Raw genomic sequence first — 20493 nt, forward strand, 5'->3', positions numbered from 1 at the left:
TTCATGCACGTAGATTTTTATGAGTGAAAAAAATTAACCGCGGCCTCGGAGATTCTGCTCTGAGTTCCCAAGACCTCTGGGCCCGTTTTATCCCCCTTTTTTGATAGTGGCTCTGGCTCCGAATTCAAAATCTGTTTGGTTCTACAGGACTCCCCAGTGCCCTCCGGCCGTCAAAATTGGCAGGGTGCCGCCCAGAAAAAAAAGGGTTTCCCCAGACCCCCAAATCAGATCACATCAAGGCTCACCAAGATTGTTATAAATGAATGCTCCAATTTATTAATTTAAAAACATGTATTTATTGGACCAAATAAAAATTTAAAGAATAACAATGAAAAGCCACTATCCAAAAAAAGGCAGTGCTGAACCCGGGTATCAGCACTTCGGTGAGACACAGGTTTGACCGCTACAGCAGAGGGTCCCCTATGCTTCACGCCGACTGTCCTGCCCGAGCAATTTTTATACGGTTTTTCTTGCCCGAGGCAGAGTCCCTTTTCTTCCTTTTTGGACTGCACATATTCAGGTGGAGTTCTTTCTCTGTGGCAAGTTGAACAAAACACGTCCGGAGAGTGATGAGCACCCATGATCGCATTCCCGGAATTCGGCATTGAGATGTATCTCCGCGATGGCTCCAGCTATCTCAATCTCAGATATTTATCGCGTATTCTTCGTCCCAGGTGTTCCTCAGACCGCCTTGATGGACGATCCATCTCTGGGCTGGCCAAGTTCATTTGATTGTAAATTAAGTTCTCCCTCCCTTGTCCAGGTGGTTTTGACATTGTGTTGCAATCTCTGTCACTGGCATGTGCGTTTTAAAACTTCTTATAAGAGTATATCTTAACAGTACATGACAATAAAATATATAACAATCTTCTTTGCACGGATTATCATATACATCTAGAACATCCTCATCTTTCCAAAATTCCTGTGCCTATTTAAGTCCAGCCTGGGATGGTGCCCCCATTTTTAGTTCAGTTCTGTAGCGATTTATCCCCAGCAATCCTGCTGACCACATCCATTTCAATGCTGCAAAAACCTAACTCTGGGCTGCAGTATGTGAATCACGCTCTGGTGTGTGAGGTGGCAGAGCACCAGAGGAGGCATTCTTCAGAAGGGACATTCGGTAGATTAGTGAAGTGACTGTCAGAACCCGGGCTCGTTCTTAGAACGCCTGCGCCACACCAGGAGTGCGGAACTGCCTCGGCAGGGGGATTTACCAGAGGCAGAACCTTTAGAGCCACTTGCTGGAAGGTGCCAGAAACAAGCCACAACAGGGACCAGGCAGAGGAGAGAGGAGGCAGCTCTCCGTCTTGAGGTTCCACAAGAAAGGGTTTATTTCAGGTGAAAAGAACAGAAACAAAGAGCCCCGGGCACTCCTGTGCAAGATACAAGTCAGGGGGCGCATACAAACAGCTAACCAACAGGGAATCCTCAAAGGAGGAGTGGGGGGATTACACCAAGTGTCTGGAGCCAGTTGGGGTAGGAGGGTGGAGAGGATGGGCCACATGGGCCAGTGGGGCTTCGAGGAATAGGGGAATTCCAAAGGGGTGTTGCAATCAGGGATTGGCCCCATGTGAAAGTGGCAGGGAAGGTTCGGGGACCAAGGGACTGGGTTGCTATGACAGGCAGGGAAAGAGCTGAACAAGAGGCGGGGAATGGCATGAGGGTCAGCTTTGAGGGAGGGTAAAACCCGGGGGTAAGCAAACTCAGGGTGAAAATTGGGGTACAACAGAACGAACCACCTAACAAGGAAACAATAAAATAAATTTGTACCGTAACAATCAAGAGTGTCTCCAGGCACACAGTCTGACCAGCAATGTCAGCAGGCAAAATAAAGGTTTTGCTGAGCAATGGCCCTTGGATGAAGCAAAACATTTACAATCAGAGCAGTCCATTTGTACAGATGGGGGTACACTCTGGGGGTACAGCCAATGCCATGAGGTCACAGCAGGCTCTGGGGTCACAGCAGGCTGAGGTCACAGCAGTCTCTGAGGTCACAGAGGTGCCAGAGCCCCGTGGCTGCACAGCACCACAAGGACCGAGCAGTCAGCCCTTGAGCACAACTGTTGCAGCAGCAGCGGCAGTGGCAGCAGTGGTGCTGACATTGGGACAGCGGTGTCAGGACAGCGGTGGCAGCAAGAGCTGCGGGACTGGCAGAGGGCGAGGCACCATGGCCCTTGCTCTACGCCTCTTCCTCCTGCTTCTCCTGGCCGTGGCCCTGCCTGCCAGGGCTGCCCAGGCTGCTCCGTTGCAAGCGCGGGGAGCAGGTGAGCCGGCAGCCTGGCTCCCCTTTCCCGGGAGAGCGCTCCCTGCTTGCCGGGAAGCGCTGGGGGATGGTTTTCCCCTGGGCTTTAGGGAGGGTTTCCGCTGTGGGAGGGAGAGAGTCCCAATGGGCCCTGGGCTGCTCCACCCTCCCTGCCAGGGATGTTGCACAGGGCCTGCAAGGAGGATGGAGAGTGACCAGGAGCCAGCACAGAGCTCCCCAGGCCCCTGTGCAGCTTTGGCCGTGTCCTTTCACATCTGGCTGCCACGGCCTTACCCAACTGCCTTGCAGTGCCCCGCTCCCAAAGACAGAAGGGGATCCCAGTACACCATGGAAATGGTTCTGATCTGTGCTCCCTTCTAGACTGGGATCATGACTTGGATTATTTGGAAGTCCTGATGAATGACGGCTTGAAGTTCTTGGAGGATGTTGGAGGCAAGTTTTCAGTGTGCCTTTCCTGAGAGAATAACCAGTGTCAATGTGACAAGAGCTCACTCATGAGCCATTTCCCTTAACATCATCTTAAGTTTGAAGGAAACTGGAAGCCTTGCCCTGCTCCCTTCTGGAGCCCAGAGCGATCCCACACGATCGCTGTCAGTGGGAGGAAGGAGCATTTGGCTGTCCATCTTCCTCCCATGTGCAATGCCAGTGTGTCCTTCCGTGTGCTCTGTGCAGCCACGGAGGAGAGCAGAGAGGGAAGGGGCCGGGCTCAGGGCTGCGCCCCCGGGCTGAGCCTTGGGTGCAGCCTGAGGATCTCCTACAGCGCCACGGGAGCTGTTCTGTCCTGCCTTTCTTTGCAGCTGAACCTGTTGCTGAAGGTGGTGCAGCTTCCCAACCCATACCCAGTACTGACCCTCTGGGAGATGCTGAGGGTAGGTCAAGGCCTTTCCCCCTGGGAGAGCTGCCAGCTCAGAGCCCAAAGCTCGGCCAGGGGGGCATCGCTGCAGGTGCCAGGACAGAACCATGCACGTGTGTGCCCTCGCCCTGCACCATCCCCTCAGCGCTTCTGCGGCTCAGTGCTGCTCGTGCAGATCTGCAGAGATGACAGAAGCTCCTGTGGCTGTTGAGTTACAGGTGTGTCGGCAGAGAGGACTTTCCCAGGACCTTTGGTGGAAGTTGCACACAAGCCCAGCTCCCATCACAAGGGTGAGTGGTGTGTCCCTGCTGACCCCACAGGCTGTGCACTGGTTTTGTGGCATCCAGTCCTGGGAAATGGAACTACTTTCTGTTAAGGTCCTCCGAGAGGGAAGAACAAACCTAGAGGAGAGAAGGAATCGCTTGAGTCAAACAACATCCTGAAACAAATAGTGGAGAAACTGCACAAAGAGCATGGTGAGAGCATTTCCCTCAGCCTTCCCCTGGGACTCAGCAGCTGGGGGCGTTCCTTCCACATCTGGACACGCCGTGCCTGGCACAGCGGGAAGGGATCCATGGCAGCCTGGCTGCCCCGCTGCTGCTTTCACGGCCTGCAGGGCTGTTTCCCAGCCTGGCCTGGCTGCAGCTTCTCCCCAGCCGCTGCAGGAAGGCATTTGGCAGCAGCTGACAGGGAGCCCAAACTGCACCGTGGGCCGTGCACACCCTGAGATCCCCTGCAATTTCCCAGTCTTTGGGTAGATCAGGTTTAGGGGCTGTTTGGAGAAGGGACCAGCATCCGACTGTCCCAAAATCCTGAGAGTTTTCCGATCCTTACCCATGCCTTTCACAAGTATCGCCTCCTGAAGCTGTCACTTTCCCCATTCCCAAAAGGGAATGTTTCCATCTGATCCAGCTGTCTCTTTTCCATTCTCCAGAGATGGAAGGAGAGGCTGTGCAGAAGGAAGCATTTCCCAGAGGAAGCAGTGATTCTGTGCCAGCCTCTGCTGCAGGAAGGGAGGCGATGCCAGGCACAGTCACTGGAGGTAATTGCTGTGCCTCTGGGCCTGAGCCCTGCTGAGGCTTGAGCTGCCCTCTCTGCTGCTTGGCAGTGCGGGCACAGCCCAGACAAGATCGGCACAGCCAAGAGGAATTATCCTGAGCAGGCTCAGGGCACTCGGGTACTGAGCAGTCCTGCTGGGGTCCCTCTGTGGGAGACACATCCCGAAACCTGGGAGAGACTGCACAGGGTGACCATGGTGGGGAAAGGGCAGAGGGCGAGAGCAAGGCTCCAGTGTGTCCTGAGAGGGACTGGCTATGGGCCCGTGGGCTGGGGGAGGTGTCCTAGCAGAAGGAGGGCAGGAGGGACAGAGGGAGGGAGGGAGGGAGGGAGGGAGGGAGGGAGGGAGGGAGGGAGGGAGGGAGGGAGGGAGGGAGGGAGGGAGAGAAGGGAGGGAGGGAGGGAGGGAGGGAGGGAGGGAGGGAGGGAGGGAGGGAGGGAGGGAGGGAGGGAGGGAGGGAGGGAGGGAGGGAGGGAGGGAGGGAGGGAGGGAGGGAGGGAGGGAGGGAGGGAGGGACAGTTGTGGCACTGCCTGCTGCAGTCTTCCCCTGGCCTTTAGGGAGGATTTCCTCTGCATGAGAGTGAGAGACTCCCATTGGGCCGTGGGCTGCTCCAGCTGCCCTTCCAGGGATGTTGCACAGGGCAGGGAAAGAGTGTGGAGAGTGACCAGGAGCCAGCCCAGAGTTCCCCAGGCCCCTGTGCAGCTTTGGCCATGTCCATTGACATCTGGCTGCCACGGCCTTACCCAACTGCCTTGCAGTGCCCATTTCTCAGAGGCAGAAGGGGATGCCAGCACACCCTGAAATATGTTCTCATCTGTGCTCCGTTCTAGATGAGATTGATGAGAAGGCTTCTCCATTAGCATGGCTGAATGAAGTTCTGACGCCCTTGGAGCCTCCTGCAGGTATGTTCCCACTGTCCCACTAAGGAATAATTGCTGACAGCCTGCCAGGACAGGTGACAGAAGCTTCTCTGGCTGTTCAATTACAGCTGTGTCTGCAGGGAGGAATTTTCCTGCCCCTTTGCTGATTGCCTCACGCAAGCCCGGCTCCCTTCGCAGGGGTGAGTAGTGTGTCCCAGCTGACCCCACAGGCTGTGCACTGGTTTTGTGGCATCCAGTCCTGGGAAATGGAACTACTTTCTGTTAAGGTCCTCTGAGAGGGAAGAACAAACCTAGAGGAGAGAAGGAATCGCTTGAGTCAAACAACATCCTGAAACAAATAGTGGAGAAACTGCACAAAGAGCATGGTGAGAGCATTTCCCTCAGCCTTCCCCTGGGACTCAGCAGCCGGGGGCTTTCCCTGCACATCTGAACACGCTGTGCGCGGAACAGTGGGAAGGAACCCATGGCAGCCTTGCAGCCCCACTGTTGCTTTCACACCTTGCAGGGCTGTTTCCCAGTCCCCAGCCTCTGCATTTGGCACCAGCTGACAGGGTGGCCAAACTGCATCATGGGCCATGCACATTCTTGGATCCCCTGCAATTTCCCAGTGTCGGAGCAGATCAGGAGGCGCAGCTGATTGCAAGGGTGTGCTACTGACAAGGGAGTGCTCTGGCCCAGTGACAAGAGCTTGGGACGTTTCCTGATCAATATCAATGTCTTTGACAAGCCTTGCCTCCTGAAGATGCCCCATCCCCAATGGGGAACAGCCCCCCTGATCCAGCTGTGCCTCTTCCTTTCTCCAGAGATGGAAGGAGAGGCTGTGCTAAAGGCTGAGTTTCCCGGAGGAACCAGTAGCTCATTGGCAGCCTCTGCTGCAGGAAGGGAGGCGATGCCAGGCACAGTCACTGGAGGTAACTGCTGTGTCTCTGGGCCTGAGCCCTGCTGAGGCTTGAGCTGCCCTCTCTGCTGCTTGGCAGTGCAGGCACAGCCCAGACAAGAGCGGCACAGCCCAGGGGAATTATCCTGAGCAGGCTCAGGGCACTCGGGTACTGAGCAGTCCTGTTGGGGTCCCTCCGTGGGAGACATGTCCCGAAACCTGGGAGAGACTGCACAGGGTGACCATGGTGGGGAAAGGGCAGAGGGCAGGAGCAAGGCTCCAGTGTGTCCTGTGAGGACCTGGCTATGTCCCCGGGGCTCTGGGAAGTGTCCCAGCAGAAGGAGAGCAGGAGGGACAGAGGGAGGGAGAGACAATTGTGGCACTGCCTGCTGCAGTCTACCCTTGGGCTTTAGGGAGGATTTCCTCTGTGGGAGGAAGAAAGCCCCCAGCGCCCTGGGCTGCTCCAGCTGCCCCTCCAGGGATGTTGCACGGGCAGGGAAAGAGTGTGGAGAGTGACCAGGAGCCAGCCCAGAGCTCCCCAGGCCCCTGTGCAGCTTTGGTCATATCCATTTGCATCTGGATCCCACAGCCTTACCCAACCCCCTTGCAGTACTCAGTTCCGTGAGGCAGAGGGGGACTCCAGCATACCATAGAAATGGTTCTGGTCTGTGCTCCCTTCTAGACTGGGATCGCAAATTGGATTATTTGGAAGCCCTGCTGGAAAATGGCTTGAAGATCTTGGAGGATGTTGGAGGCAAGTTTTCAGTGTGCCTTTCCTGAGAGAATAACCTGAGTCAATGTGACAAGAGCTCACTCATGAGCCATTTCCCTTAACATCATCTTAAGTTTGAAGGAAACTGGAAGCTTTGCCCTGCTCCCTTCTGGAGCCCGGAGCGATCCCACAGGATCGCTGTCAGTGGGAGGAAGGAGCATTTGGCTGTCCATCTTCCTCCCATGTGCAATGCCAGTGTGTCCTTCCGTGTGCTCTGTGCAGCCACGGAGGAGAGCAGAGAGGGAAGGGGCGGGGCCCAGGGCTGTGCCCCGGGGCTGAGCCTTGGGTGCAGCCTGAGGATCTCCTACAGCGCCACGGGAGCTGTTCTGTCCTGCCTTTCTTTGCAGCTGAACCTGTTGCTGAAGGTGGTGCAGCTTCCCAACCCATACCCAGTACTGACCCTCTGGGAGATGCTGAGGGTAGGTCAAGGCCTTTCCCCCTGGGAGAGCTGCCAGCTCAGAGCCCAAAGCTCGGCCAGGGGGCATCGCTGCAGGTGCCAGGACAGAACCACGCACGTGTGTGCCCTCGCCCTGCGCCATCCCCTCAGCGCTCCTGCGGCTCAGTGCTGCTCGTGCAGATCTGCAGAGATGACAGAAGCTCCTGTGGCTGTTCAGTTACAGGTTTGTCTGCAGGGAGGACTTCTCCAGCTCCTGGGCTGGATGCTGCCCACCAACAGACCTCCCGTCGCAGGGGTGAGTAGTGTGCCCCTGCTGACCCCACAGGCTGTGCACTGGTTTTGTGGGATCCATTCCTGGGAAATGGAACAACTTTCCCTCTTTCTCTTAAGGTCCTCCAAAAGGAAAGACCCAAGATACTGCAGCCACAAAGTCTCATGAGTCAAACGAATTCCTGAGACAAACACAGAAGGAAGCACAGGGAGGACAAGGTGGGTACATTCCCCTCAGCCTCCTCTGGGACTCAGCAGCCGGGGGATTTCCCTGCACATCTGGACACGCCGTGCCCAGTACAGCGGGAGGAGATCCATGGCAGCCTGGCTGCCCCGCTGCTGCTTTCACGGCCTGCAGGGCTGTTTCCCAGCCTGGCCTGGCTGCAGCTTCTCCCCAGCCACTGCAGGAAGGCATTTGACAGCAGCTGACAGGGAGCCCAAACTGCACCACGAGTTATGCACACCCTGAGATCCCCTGCAATTTCCCACTCTCTGAGCAGATGAGGAGATGCAGCTGTTTGCACAAGGGAGTTCTCTGACCCCCACAGCCTGGGCATTCTCCTGATCTTTACCTGTGACTTTGACAAGCATTGCCTCCGGAAGATGCCACCTCTCCAATGGGGAATGTTTCCATCTGATCCAGCTGTGCCTCTTCCTTTTTCAAGTGACGGACCAAACATCTCTGCAAAAGGAGGTACATTCCGGAGGAAGCAGTGGCTCAGTGGCAAGCTCTGCTGCAGGAAGGAAGGCAATGCCAGGCACGGGCACAGGCACAGGAGGTAATTGCTGTGCCGGGCTCAGCCGGGCTCAGCCCTCAGCGGGGCTGTGTGGCAGCAGCTCTTCCCCCAGGCCCTGCCCTTGCACGGCCCGGCAGCAGCCAAAGCTGGAGGCGCCTCGGCTTCCAGGCCTCTGGAGCTCGTTCACAGCCCCGGGGAATCGGGACTCGCGCACCAACGCCCTTCCCGCTGCAGCTGCTCCCGGAGCTGGCCCTGAGTGCCCAGAGGCCCAAGGCACGGGAGCAGCCCCGAGAGGGAGCCCTGCTGCGAGCCCAGGGCCAGAGCCAGCCCTGGCTCCTGACTGGGCAGGGGCTGCACTGGCTCCTGACAGGGCCTGACTCTGTCCCCTGGGGCTGGGGGAGCCGTCCCAGGGCAGGGAGGGCCAGGGCTGGCAGGGGCTGCTCAGGGATGGGTTTGGCCCGTGTCCGTCAAAGCAGCGACTGCCCAAGCAGCTGCGCTGGCCCCGGGCTCTCCTCCCGGCCTGCTGGGCTTTGTTGGGTGGCACAGCCTGTGCCAAGGGTCAGCAAGGTGCCTGCAGGCCCCAGCTCTGGGGGAAACAGAGAGGGTCCTGGCCGTATGCACCGTGCTGCCAGCTCAGCAGTGCAGCACAGCGCGGGCTCACACTCCCCGTTGCTCCCACAGATGCAGCCAGCACCACAGCACCTCTTCCAGATTCCCAGAAGGGCATCGGAAGGGGTTTCTGTCATGGAACAGGCTACTGGCTAGGGTTAATGGCAGGCATGCTTCTTTTGGAGCTTGTCTTCATGTTGTGCTGCTTTAGAATCTGGTATTCCTGGAAGAGAAAACGGTGAGTGTTTTGTTGCTTTTCCCCTCAAACAGCTTATTTTGAAAGTCTCTTATAGACAGGAAAGGTTCCCAGAGAGGCTGCAGTGGAGTTGTGGCCAGTCTGTGGTTGTCCAAAGAACTCTGCTGAGGGTTCTGCTGCTGCTCAGTGCTTTCATTGGCCTCTTAATTGCTGGGCCTTGTCCTGGGGGGCCCGCTGGGGCTGCAGCCACTGCTGGCTCCCACTGAGGCTGCCTGGCCAAGAGCAGCCCCAGGGGCACAGGGCAGAGGTGAGGCAAGGTGGGGAGGAGAAAGAGCAGGGACGAGATTGCCCTTGCAAGGCAGTCGCACTCTGGGGCCCGCTCCTGGCCAGGGAGCCTGCCCAGAGCCGTGCCCTGCTCGCCGGGGCCTTGGGGGGCAGCTGTCCAGCTGGGCCAAGGTGTGCCAGCAGCTCCAGCCGGGCTGGGGAGCCTTGCCAGCTCTGGGCCCTGCTGTGTAGCAGGGTCCCAGTGTGCCACTGGCAGCTGGTGGCCTCAGGCTCTCCTCTCTTTCCACAGTCGCAGCTCTGGACAGGAGATGAAAGGCGGGGGCTTCCCCTCACACCCAGACTGCTTGTGGAGCACCTCCAGCAGTAATAAGGGCCTGGTCAGCCCTTTCTGGAGTTCTGAGAAGAGGACACCAGTAGATCTGTCTACGAGGAAATCTCCAAAGACCCTGTAGATCCCACTGCCACTTCCTCTCCCCATGGGTATCCCCAAGCTGCCTTCACCCGTTTTTGATCTCCCTCTGTCCCGTCCCAGCCCATTCCCCAGTTCTTCTAAAGACCCTGGTACCAGCCCAGCACCCTCCAGCCCCAACTGAGACCAACATGGTCCCTCCTCTGCCCCTAAGCTCCCTGGCCCTGCCCCCTAAACGCTATTGAAGGTAACCCCCCGCCCCTGCCAGGGTAGGTGATGGCCCCCACTTCGGTTGCAATAAAGAGATGGAGCTGTCACCCCCGTGTCCGGGTGGTACCACCAGCAAAGCCCAGCCAGCACCAGCACTGGCTGAGCTCCATGCCCAGGAGCAGCCGTGGATGCCCACGGTGAGGGCAGGCAGGAGCCAGGCAGGGGCTGCTGTGAGCAGCGGCGGGGCCCCGAGGGGCTGGGGGAGCCCATGCTGAGCGTCCCTGGGCTGAGGGCACATTTCCTTCTGTGGGATCATCTGGGCCTGGAGCTCCTCCAGTGGCATGCCCAGGAAAAGAGGGAAGCCATCAAGAACATCTCCAGGGACACAGCCTGACCTGCAATGCCAGCAGGCAAAACAAAGCTCCTCCCTAATTAACACACACTTGATAGGACCTAATTGATGGGCCATCAGCAATCCAGGGTGCTGCACAGGGTCTGCTCCTCTGGGCGAGGGCCAGAAGGGAAGGGAAGGGCTGTGTGGCCTCGGGGCCTGATGGGGCTGATGAACAGCCCCAGAGGCACAACAAGCCAGCTGCAATCACACTTGATTTCCAGGTCAAAACACTTGGCCTAGCTGGCCTGGGCTTCCCCATAAGGCACGTGGGGGCTTTGGAGTCCCCCAAAGGGTGCACGAGGGACTAGGGTCCCTTGTGAGACACACAGGGATATTTTAGGTTCTCTCTGAGGCATGGAGGACTCTGGGGGTCCACTGTAAGTCATGCAAGGGATTTGGAATCCTGTGTGAGGCACGCAGGGGGCTTGGGATGTCTCCCACGGTGTGCAGGGTGCTGGGGGTCTCTGCTGAGGCCCGTGACGGGGTTTTGGGGTCTCATTTCAGATGTGGAGAGGGCTGCGGACTCTCATAAGCGTGCCGGTGCTTTGCGTCCCTCCTGCTGCAGGCAGTGGGGCTGGAGTCTCTTCTGAGGCACGCAGGGGCCGGAGCCCTCCCGGCTTCCCTGCTTGGCCCTCCCGGGCCCTGCCTCCAGCGGAGCCGGGCACAGGCAGCCCCGCAGGCAGAGCGGCGGGACCGGGCACCGCTCAGCGCCCGAGGGGACGGAACCGATGCCACAGGAGCCTGGGGAGCCCTGAGCAGGGCCCTGGCGCTGCCCGCCCGGCTCTCCCGGGCCTGTGGCCATCCCGGGCACCAAGGGCTCGCTCTGTGTCGCGCTCTTCCCGCCCAGCGGGGCTCCGGCTGAGCGCCCGGCTCCTGCCACTGCCTTGGGAACGCTGAGGGGCATTCGGGGACGGAACTGAACTTGCCACGGAGAGAATTCATAGGAGACTTGTTTAGGCCTCTTGCAGACTTGTTTAGGCCCTCTTTAAGTTGACAAACAACTTAAAATCCCAGGCTGAATCGTGTGCTTTAACGTGTGGGTGTAATAAAAAGGTCTTTGTTCATCAAAACGAACATTGAAAGAAGATAAGAATTTAAACTGAATAGAGAATTTCAGACTGTGAGAAGAGAAAGAGGAGAAAAAAGGGGGGGGGCTTGATAAACAACAAGTATTCTGCTTAAGAATTGTGCAAATGCAGCTAGCACAGAAGACTGTGTAACTAACTATATACAAGCTAACTTTTAGGCCAAGGACAACCGGCAAAGAAGATAAGGAGCCTTCATCCCCATGACCACCAAGGGCAGAGAGAAAAAGGACCCCCTAGCAACCAATTGCACCGGCGCAGAGTACATCGAGAGAAAATACGTCAACCGAAAAAAAGGGGGGACTATAAAAACAAAAAGGTCAAAGGGGGAAGGTGCGCCGTGGCAGAGTGGAAACTCCCCGGCCGCCCAGCGCTGTTTCTTGCTTAATACCGCTTGCTTAATAAATTCTTGTTAATTGATTTATCTATAATTAGCCTCCCCAATTGAATTTGTCCATAACAAATTTGGTGCCGTGACTCGGATAAGGGCAACCGGGCAGGAATTCCTAATCAGGGAGGCGCCCCGCTGCCTTTTCAGCGGCCCTGGTGCAGGCTTTTCCTTCTCGGGCCCTTAGCGACGAACCTAAATTCGGTATTAAGCAAAAGGGATACTGGTAACCCCGTAATCTTTGTGCATGAAGCCCGGGCGAAGACGCAGGACAGCGTGAGTATAAAAGTGGGATCCGCTCGGTTGGGGTTGGGATCCCAGGACATAACGTACGAGACGTCCTTTTAGGACGAGGCAAGTGTGGACCTCTAAGTAGTGCGGTTTCCAGACCCCGAGAGGGGCTGGGCCACGAACAGGGGGCCGCGAGTGTGTGTGTGTGTGTGAAGGTGTCCTGGAAGATGGGACAGAGGAAAAGCAAGCCCTCTGATTCCATGGGGACGGGGACCCCGGTAAAGTTTCCCCAGATACCACCTGACAGTCCGTTAGGTTTAATAATAAAATCTTGGGATGAATACCCTTCAAGAAAAGGGAAGGATAGGGCAAAAATGATACATTATTGTATGGAAGTATGGGGAGGGAAACAAATCTGTGGTGATAATTTATTTTGGCCAGTGTTTGGAAGATTCGAGGACTGGATTTGCCAGGCATTAAACATTTATGTAAATTCTAAAGAACCTTTTGATATGGAAGAGAGCAAGTACGCTGCTCTCTGGATAGTGGGGGAAACAAGAGCAAAACTTTTTGCCTTAAGCACCCAGGGAGAAAAAAAAAAAAAGAAAAATAAAAAGCCTGAGGAGTTTCCAACTGCACCCCCTCTACCATACATACCTCCCCCTCCTCCACCTCCACCAGCACCACCAGTAGTCTACCCCAATTTAGATCAAGGGGGGGATTTTGAAAACCAGGAAGTAGAAATCCTGGAACCGGTCCCTGAGGAAAATCATCGTGTTACTCGTAGCCTAACAAGGGGGAAAAGCGAGAGGGAAAGGCAAGCTCTATATCCATTAAGGGAAGTAGCTTTGGGAATGATCCCTAATCCTAATGCTGGTCAGCAGGGACAACCAGCCCAAATTCCAGGAATAGGTTATGTGGAGGTACCTCTTAATTCAGGAGATGTGAGGGAGTTCAAGAAAGAAATGGGACATCTATTGGAAGACCCCCTCGGAGTTGCAGAGCGGGTGGATCAGTTTCTGGGGCCCAACGTGTATAAGTGGGACGAAATGCAGTCAATACTGGGGATTTTATTCACATCTGAGGAGCGAGGGATGATCAGGACAGCCGGTATGAGAATTTGGGATAGAGACCATCAGGCAGGACCCCAAGCAGATACTAAATGGCCTTTACAGCGTCCTAATTGGGATAAGCAGGATCCCCTGCATAGGACACATATGGCAGACTTAAGAACAATTCTTATCCAGAGAATCAGAGAATCAGTCCCTAAGGGGCAGAATGTGAATAAAGCTTTTTGTGAGAGTCAAAAGAAAGATGAGGACCCCACGGAATGGTTAGGACGGCTCCAGAGATCTTTTCAGCTGTACTCCGGAGTAAATCCTGACACTCCGGAAGGACAGATGTTGTTAAAGACCCAGTTCGTGGCCAGAGCCTGGCCTGATATTAGGAGAAAATTGGAAAAGATTGAGGATTGGCATGGTAGAGGCCTGGATGAATTGTTGCGGGAAGCTCAGAAAGTGTATGTACGGAGAGAGGAGGAAGGACATAGGAAACAAGCAAGAGTGATGATGGCTGTGGTACGTGAAGGGCAGAGGGGAACGCTTAGTCAGTTCCAGGGAAGTAAGCCGAAGGGCCAGAAGGTAGAAGAAGGGAGAAGAGAAAAGGAGAGTGGACAAGGAAGCTGCTTTTATTGTGGTAAGAGAGGGCATTTTCGGCGGGAATGCAGAAAAAGGTTGGCAGATGAAAAGCAATTCAAGGAAGATTGAGGGGGTCAGGGGCTCTATTTGCTGGGGACCCAGGAAAAAACAGAGCCCCTGGTAAAACTAAAAATTGGTCCCCAGCAGCAAGAATATGAGTTTCTTGTGGACTCAGGAGCTGAGAGATCAACGGTTCAAACCCTTCCCTCAGGGTGTAAATTATCAAGAGAAACAATACAGGTAGTCGGGGCAAAAGGGGAAGCCTTTAAAGTGCCTGTAATCAAAGCCATGATTTTTGAAACCAGCTCCAAAATAGGTATAGGGTCACTGTTGTTAGTTCCAGAGGCTGACTATAACTTACTGGAACGAGATTTGATGATTGAATTAGGAATTGGAATCAACATAAATGACAAGAAGCTAAATATTAAATTATGTCCTCTTCGGGTAGAGGACGAACAGAAAATTAACCCTGAAGTGTGGTATACCCCAGAAAAAGCAGGCCGATTGGACATAAAACCTTTTGAGATAATATTAAGAAATCCTGAAGTCCCAGTTAGAGTTAAGCAGTACCCAATTCCAAATGAAGGAAGGAAAGGGGTCAAACCTGAAATTGAAAGATTAAAAGCACAAGGGTTATTAGAACCCTGCATGTCCCCTTTTAATACTCCCATCCTTCCTGTTAAAAAAAACCCGATGGGAAATACCGTTTGGTACATGATTTACGAGAAATTAACAAAAGGACTGTAGAAAGATTCCCTGTAGTAACTAACCCTCATACTTTATTAAGTCAGTTAGGCCCCGAAAATCAGTGGTATAGTGTCATAGATTTAAAGGATGCATTTTGGGCATGTCCCCTTAAAGAAAGTTGTAGGGACTATTTTGCCTTTGAATGGGAAGACCCAGACACCCACAGGAAACAACAATTCTGTTGGACGGTACTTCCACAAGGGTTTACAGAGTCCCCTAATTTATTTGGCCAGGCACTGGAGCAGCTGCTTACAGATTTTCAGTTGAGAGAAGGGGCTGTCCTGATTCAGTATGTAGATGACTTGTTAGTAGCTGGGAAAGAAGAGGAAATTGTCAGGGAAGAGAGTATAAGATTACTCAATTTTCTAAGCCTGAAAGGACTCAAAGTGTCAAAATCCAAATTACAATTTGTGGAAAAAGAGGTGAAGTATCTCGGACATAGACTGAGTCAAGGAACGAAGAAACTAGACCCAGAAAGGGTTAAGGGAATCTTAGCTATGCCAGGGCCAAGGACAAAGCGGGAGGTTAGACAGCTGTTAGGATTGTTTGGGTACTGTAGACAATGGATAGAGGGATTTAGCAGGAAAGTAAAATTCCTATATGAGAAACTAACAAAAGAAGGCTTGCTTAAGTGGACTCGGGAAGATAGGAAAAACTACAGGACCTCAAGGCAGAATTAGTAAATGCACCGGTTCTCAGTCTTCCTGATTTAAAAAGGCCCTTTTATAATATAAAACCAGGTGATAAGGTGTTAATAAAAAACCTGGAAAGAAACCTTACTAATCCCAAACTGGGAAGGCCCCTATGTTGTTTTACTTACTACAGAAACTGCAGTCAGAACCGCCGAGAAGGGATGGACACATGCGAGCCGAATAAAGGGACCGATTACTGCTGCTGCTGCCGAAGACCCCTGGAGAATAACCAGCCAACCCGGAGATCTTAAGGTCACATTTAAACGGACTTAATGGACTCAGTAAAAATTGTACAAACCAGCTGGTATAGTGAGATATTGGACTATTGATATCCTATAACTGATGATTTTAGAGTCTATTGTACAAATAAGGATTGTGATTGTTACCCTTTTGTATGCTATATTTGTAAAATCTGCCAGGAACGGTGGTGGGTCCATAGTTATAGAGGCACCCCTCCTAGGGGTATTTGTAAAGGGTGTTACCAATTAGAAAGAGAACTGACAAAGTCAGTCCTAGAGATTAGAGAAGAGAACGGGAGCCTACCAAGGGAATCCCAAGAGTGGTGGGAGGTGTTTACTAAGGGGGCTAGGCCTGAAAATTGTTGTTACCACTCTAATGAATCAATTCTCCTAATTGTTCAAATTATAAAAGGGAATTGCCAGAAGACTTTACCTGGAATTCAGTGTAATTCACCGCAAGTGAAGGATAAGAATTGGGAATCATTCAAAAAGAGGCAGCAAAAACAGAGTAAGGGTCCTCCTGAAGAATATCCTTGCTGCCGAGAAGATGGTACACCTCGCGGCTCGAAGCAACCGGGTCGGCGAGCGAGGCAGAGGGATGAGAAGCAGTGGAGGAAAAAGCCCTCAAACTGGGACAATTCAAAGGTATTTCAAGAACTGCTTCAAGGATACTGATCTCCCAAGGGTAAAGGTGAGCCTGGCAATAACATGTCAAACCAAACAGTGGGAAGGGGGAAATAATGATAATCAAGTTCTGGGGAAGTTTGGACTCCACCCTTGCTGGCAAATTCTGTACATATTAGTTATATGTTGTACCTGGCCTGTACAAGGGGACTATGCACACCAGCCATTTAACTGGACTCTGACCAAAATAGACCAAGGGAAAGATGTTAAGCAAAATGCCACCACTGTAGCTCCTACTTTTTTAGTTACTAATGAGGACTTGGTGAACTCTGTGTGGGGATGGAGTAAACCTGACTTCCACGCTATCTATTGGTGTCCTAGTTCCAATCCTGGGAGGGGATATTGTAATTACCCTGGGGAATATCTGTGTGGATATTGGGGCTGTGAAACCATAGCAACTGCCTGGGCTGTTACCCATCCAGATAAATTTTTACAGGTCTCATGGTATCCTAAAGGATGCAAAGTTCCATGGTATGGCACTCAAGGAGAAATTCTGTATATGGGGAATTGCAGGTCCTGTGATATTGTTGTTACTAGGTTTGACTTTTGGACCTTGCATTTTTAATAAAATCATAGACATTGTAAAAGGAAGACTAGAGGCAGCTCATCTAATGCTTATTAGGGAGAGGTATGAAGCATTGCCCAGGGACTCAGAAGTAGATGAAACCCTGGTCTTAAGCCACCAAGAGTTAAAGCGTTTTAATGAACAAATTGGTAAAGAGAAAGAGGAGGGATTGTAATAAAAAGGTCTTTGTTCATCAAAACGAACATTGAAAGAAGATAAGAATTTAAACTGAATAGAGAATTTCAGACTGTGAGAAGAGAAAGAGGAGAAAAAAGGCAGGGGGGGGCTTGATAAACAACAAGTATTCTGCTTAAGAATTGTGCAAATGCAGCTAGCACAGAAGACTGTGTAACTAACTATATACAAGCTAACTTTTAGGCCAAGGACAACCGGCAAAGAAGATAAGGAGCCTTCATCCCCATGACCACCAAGGGCAGAGAGAAAAAGGACCCCCTAGCAACCAATTGCACCGGCGCAGAGTACATCGAGAGAAAATACGTCAACCGAAAAAAAGGGGGGACTATAAAAACAAAAAGGTCAAAGGGGGAAGGTGCGCCGTGGCAGAGTGGAAACACCCCGGCCGCCCAGCGCTGTTTTTTGCTTAATACCGCTTGCTTAATAAATTCTTGTTAATTGATTTATCTATAATTAGCCTCCCCAATTGAATTTGTCCATAACATGGGGATTCCTTGAAGACGCTTTGTAACTCCCCGTGGTGCCGGGCCGGGCCGTGTCCCAGCGAGCACCAACAGCCAGGAGCTCCGATGCATGCAGCATGGCTGGCACCAGGGAAACGAGTCAACATCCCTACAGCTGCCCGCTCTGCCTGCAGGGCTGTCACGCAACAGCAATGTTCCAGCAAGAACAGGCATTTTTACATCCTCAGGACGATGTGCTCTTGTGGTCCTGGTGGTGGGTCAGAGAGAAAAGCCAAATGTGACAGACTGAACTTGACTGTAGGAGAGGGATGGCTCAGCAGAGGACCTGGGGACCTGCGGTGCCAGCCAGTGACCGGGCACTCGGACACAGCAGGAAGACCCCGACTATCCCACTTCAGCTGGGAGGGTATAAAAGCCCAGAGGTTCTTTGTTCAGGGTCCCCCAGAGGCACCAGCTCAAGCTGCCACTGTTCCAGCACGATAAAATTGTTCTAGGGATCCAGAGGTCTGACACTCTGCTATGGAGGACATTCCACATTTCCAATCTTTTGGGCATTTAGGAGCTTTTGATTTTGCTCTGCACCCAAGAAAAACAAACCCCCAAATGTGCACAAATAACTCCTTTAGCATTTCCTCCTTTTATTTTCAGCCGATTTTTACATTGCTCTCTGCTATCTTGTCCTTGCGATAAATTAATGCTCCAATTTCTTAATTAAAGAAAAAGTATTAATTGGTCCAAATAAAAATTTAGAGAATAACAATGAAAAGCCACTATCCAAAAAAAGGTCAGGGCCGAGCCCGGGTATCGGCGCTGGGTGAGACACAGGCTTGACCGCTACAGCAGAGGGTCCCCTATGCTTCACGCCGACTGTCCTGCCTGAGCAATTTTTATACGGTTTTTCTTGCCCGAGGCAGAGTCCCTTTTCTTCCTTTTTGGACTGCACATATTCAGGTGGAGTTCTTTCTCTGTGGCAAGTTGAACAAAACACGTCCGGAGAGTGATGAGCACCCATGATCGCGTTCCCGGAATTCGGCATTGAGACGTATCTCCCCGATGGCTCCGGCTATCTCAATCTCAGATATTTATCGCGTATTCTTCGTCCCGGGTGTTCCTCAGACCGCCTTGATGGACGATCCATCTCCGGGCTGGCCACGTTCATTTGATTGTAAATTAAGTTCTCCCTCCCTTGTCCAGGTGGTTTTGACATTGTGTTGCAATCCCTGTCACTGGCATGTGCGTTTTAAAACTTCTTATAAGAGTATATCTTAACAGTACATGGCAATAAAATATACAACAATTTTATTTGCACGAATTATCATATACACATAGAACAATCCCTCCCCTTCTATATAAACATATTAATACGTGCTTTCTCTACCTTCTACACAACTACGTTTACTGGTGCTTTATCTTATCATCTTATTTCTCAAATCTTAGTTACCTCAAGGTTCATTATGCCAGTCTTCCCTCGGAATTCCCTGATACAGTCTGTAGACCTCCCCTTCCCCTTTTATCTGTTCTTCAAATCTGGCCAAAGCATCTGCTGCTCTACGGTGTACGTTTTCCTCTCCCAGTTTCATTATTTTTGATACTTGATTTGTTTTTCCCATCGCACATTCTGGGTCTGTGGGCATGGCTGCTGCTTGCGTGCCCTGTACTACGGAATGTATCAACCTAATAAAGCATGGTATCAGGCAGGGTAGGAGTATGATCCCGGCTATTGAACATAATATAAAGAGTATTACCTTCTTCCACCATGCTCCATCAAACAGATAATCCCACCAGGATGCTTGGAGTATGGAGTTCCATTTTTGTACTGGAACATGTGCTCCCCTTTTAATTTCTGTTGCCAGGCCTCTGATGCTTTCCCCATAGTCATCAATCTCTACACAACATTCCGATTCATTAAATTTTCCACAGACCCCTCCCTCTTCTGCTAATAAATAGTCGAGGGCTTATGCTGTTTTGATATACAAAGGCCCTCATCTGGGAGTGTTGTTTAGATAGCAGCTCGAGGGCGTCCGAGGTGTGGTTACAAACGACCTCCACCACTGCCTGCAGTCTTATCAGCCGGTTTAACAGATAAATCTGGGGCAAGCACATTTCTCTCTCTCTCTCAGGATTTTTCATGGGGGTACACTGAGAGAAAGAAAGAGAAAATAATTTCTGTTTCTGCTCCTTGTTTTTCTGATGTGGAATGTGCTTGGAGAATTGTTTACCTGGGGTGATTGCTTGATTGGATGCTGGTGAGGATTGTTTGGACCTGGTGGCCAATCGGATCCACCTGTGTCTGGACTCTGGCAAACAGGGTCACGAGTTGTTAGTTAGTTCGATATGGTAGTTAGAGAAAGTAGCGTGTAGTTTTTAGTAGCCTCCTTTATATAGTATATTAATGTATTATAGCATAAAGAATAAATAAAGAAATCATTCAGCCTTCTGAACTGAGTCGGACATCATCATTCTTCCCATTGGGTTCGCCTGCATTTTACAACAAAATCGGGCTCCTATACCCCCAGCTTCCATCCTGAGCCCATGTTGCAGGACCATAATATTCGATTATCCTTTCTGCGGGCCACTCCTCCTCACCCCAAGTCTGACCCCCACCGAAAACAGGGACCTTCTTTTTTACCTCCCTTCTCTTCCTGCTCAGTGTTTCGTATAAGGGGGGCCCAAGTGAGCTGCGTTCTGACCGAGGTAGGGTAAAGAAAGCAGGTCTGATTAATCCTATTATACGTGATCCTTTCCACCGCTGAGGCAACTCGCTGTATGCTTTCTTCCCACAGATCCAATACAAACCATTCGGGGCTTTCCACCTGACGTTTTTGATTTTGCGTTCGTTCGAGAACCCCCTCAACTCCTCCAAGGATTGGTAAGGGTTAGTTCCAGAGCTTTTGTTCCAGCAAAGTCCAATTTTTTCACTCCATTCACATTTGTCTCTTTTTCCTTGGCTCTAGTACCCTGTAGGGTTCTCAGGTTGCCACACTCTGCTTTCGTTAGAGGAGTTTATTGTCAGAGTGGACACACATGGAGCGTATCCTACCATTTCAATGTATTCCTTTGCCTCCCTGCTAACGCAGAACATCCCAATCACTCTTTTGCCCAAGACCCAACCCTCAGGTCTCTGAATTGTTTTTGAGGTTTTGGCATTATCCCATTTTAGGAGTTGCTCTGGGGCTAGGCTCTCACCTTTCCAAGGCCACTTTTCCGCTGATTTGAGCCCCCCGCAGATCCAGCAATTAGATAAGCCCAATTCCGTTGCGATTTCCTGCATCAGATCCACAAATAGGTTTTGATC

General features: G+C 52.1%; 3 long non-coding RNA genes across 3 annotated transcripts; all 3 read left to right on the forward strand.

Annotated features, from left to right (window-relative positions):
- The first annotated feature begins 7371 nt into the window (after positions 1 to 7371).
- LOC128813709 (uncharacterized) lies at positions 7372 to 8812 on the forward strand. The gene is made up of 4 exons (XR_008439135.1): positions 7372 to 7396; positions 7492 to 7590; positions 8037 to 8150; positions 8790 to 8812. It is a non-coding gene; the product is annotated as an uncharacterized LOC128813709 (long non-coding RNA).
- A 10-nt stretch (positions 8813 to 8822) lies between these two features.
- Positions 8823 to 9924, forward strand: LOC128813710 (uncharacterized). The gene is made up of 2 exons (XR_008439136.1): positions 8823 to 8955; positions 9488 to 9924. It is a non-coding gene; the product is annotated as an uncharacterized LOC128813710 (long non-coding RNA).
- A 1998-nt stretch (positions 9925 to 11922) lies between these two features.
- Positions 11923 to 15351, forward strand: LOC128813712 (uncharacterized). Its single transcript, XR_008439138.1, has 2 exons — positions 11923 to 11960; positions 15185 to 15351. It is a non-coding gene; the product is annotated as an uncharacterized LOC128813712 (long non-coding RNA).
- The last annotated feature ends 5142 nt before the right edge of the window (positions 15352 to 20493 follow it).

The sequence above is a fragment of the Vidua macroura genome, chromosome 13 (genome assembly GCF_024509145.1).
Source record: "Vidua macroura isolate BioBank_ID:100142 chromosome 13, ASM2450914v1, whole genome shotgun sequence".
Lineage (NCBI taxonomy): Eukaryota > Metazoa > Chordata > Aves > Passeriformes > Viduidae > Vidua > Vidua macroura.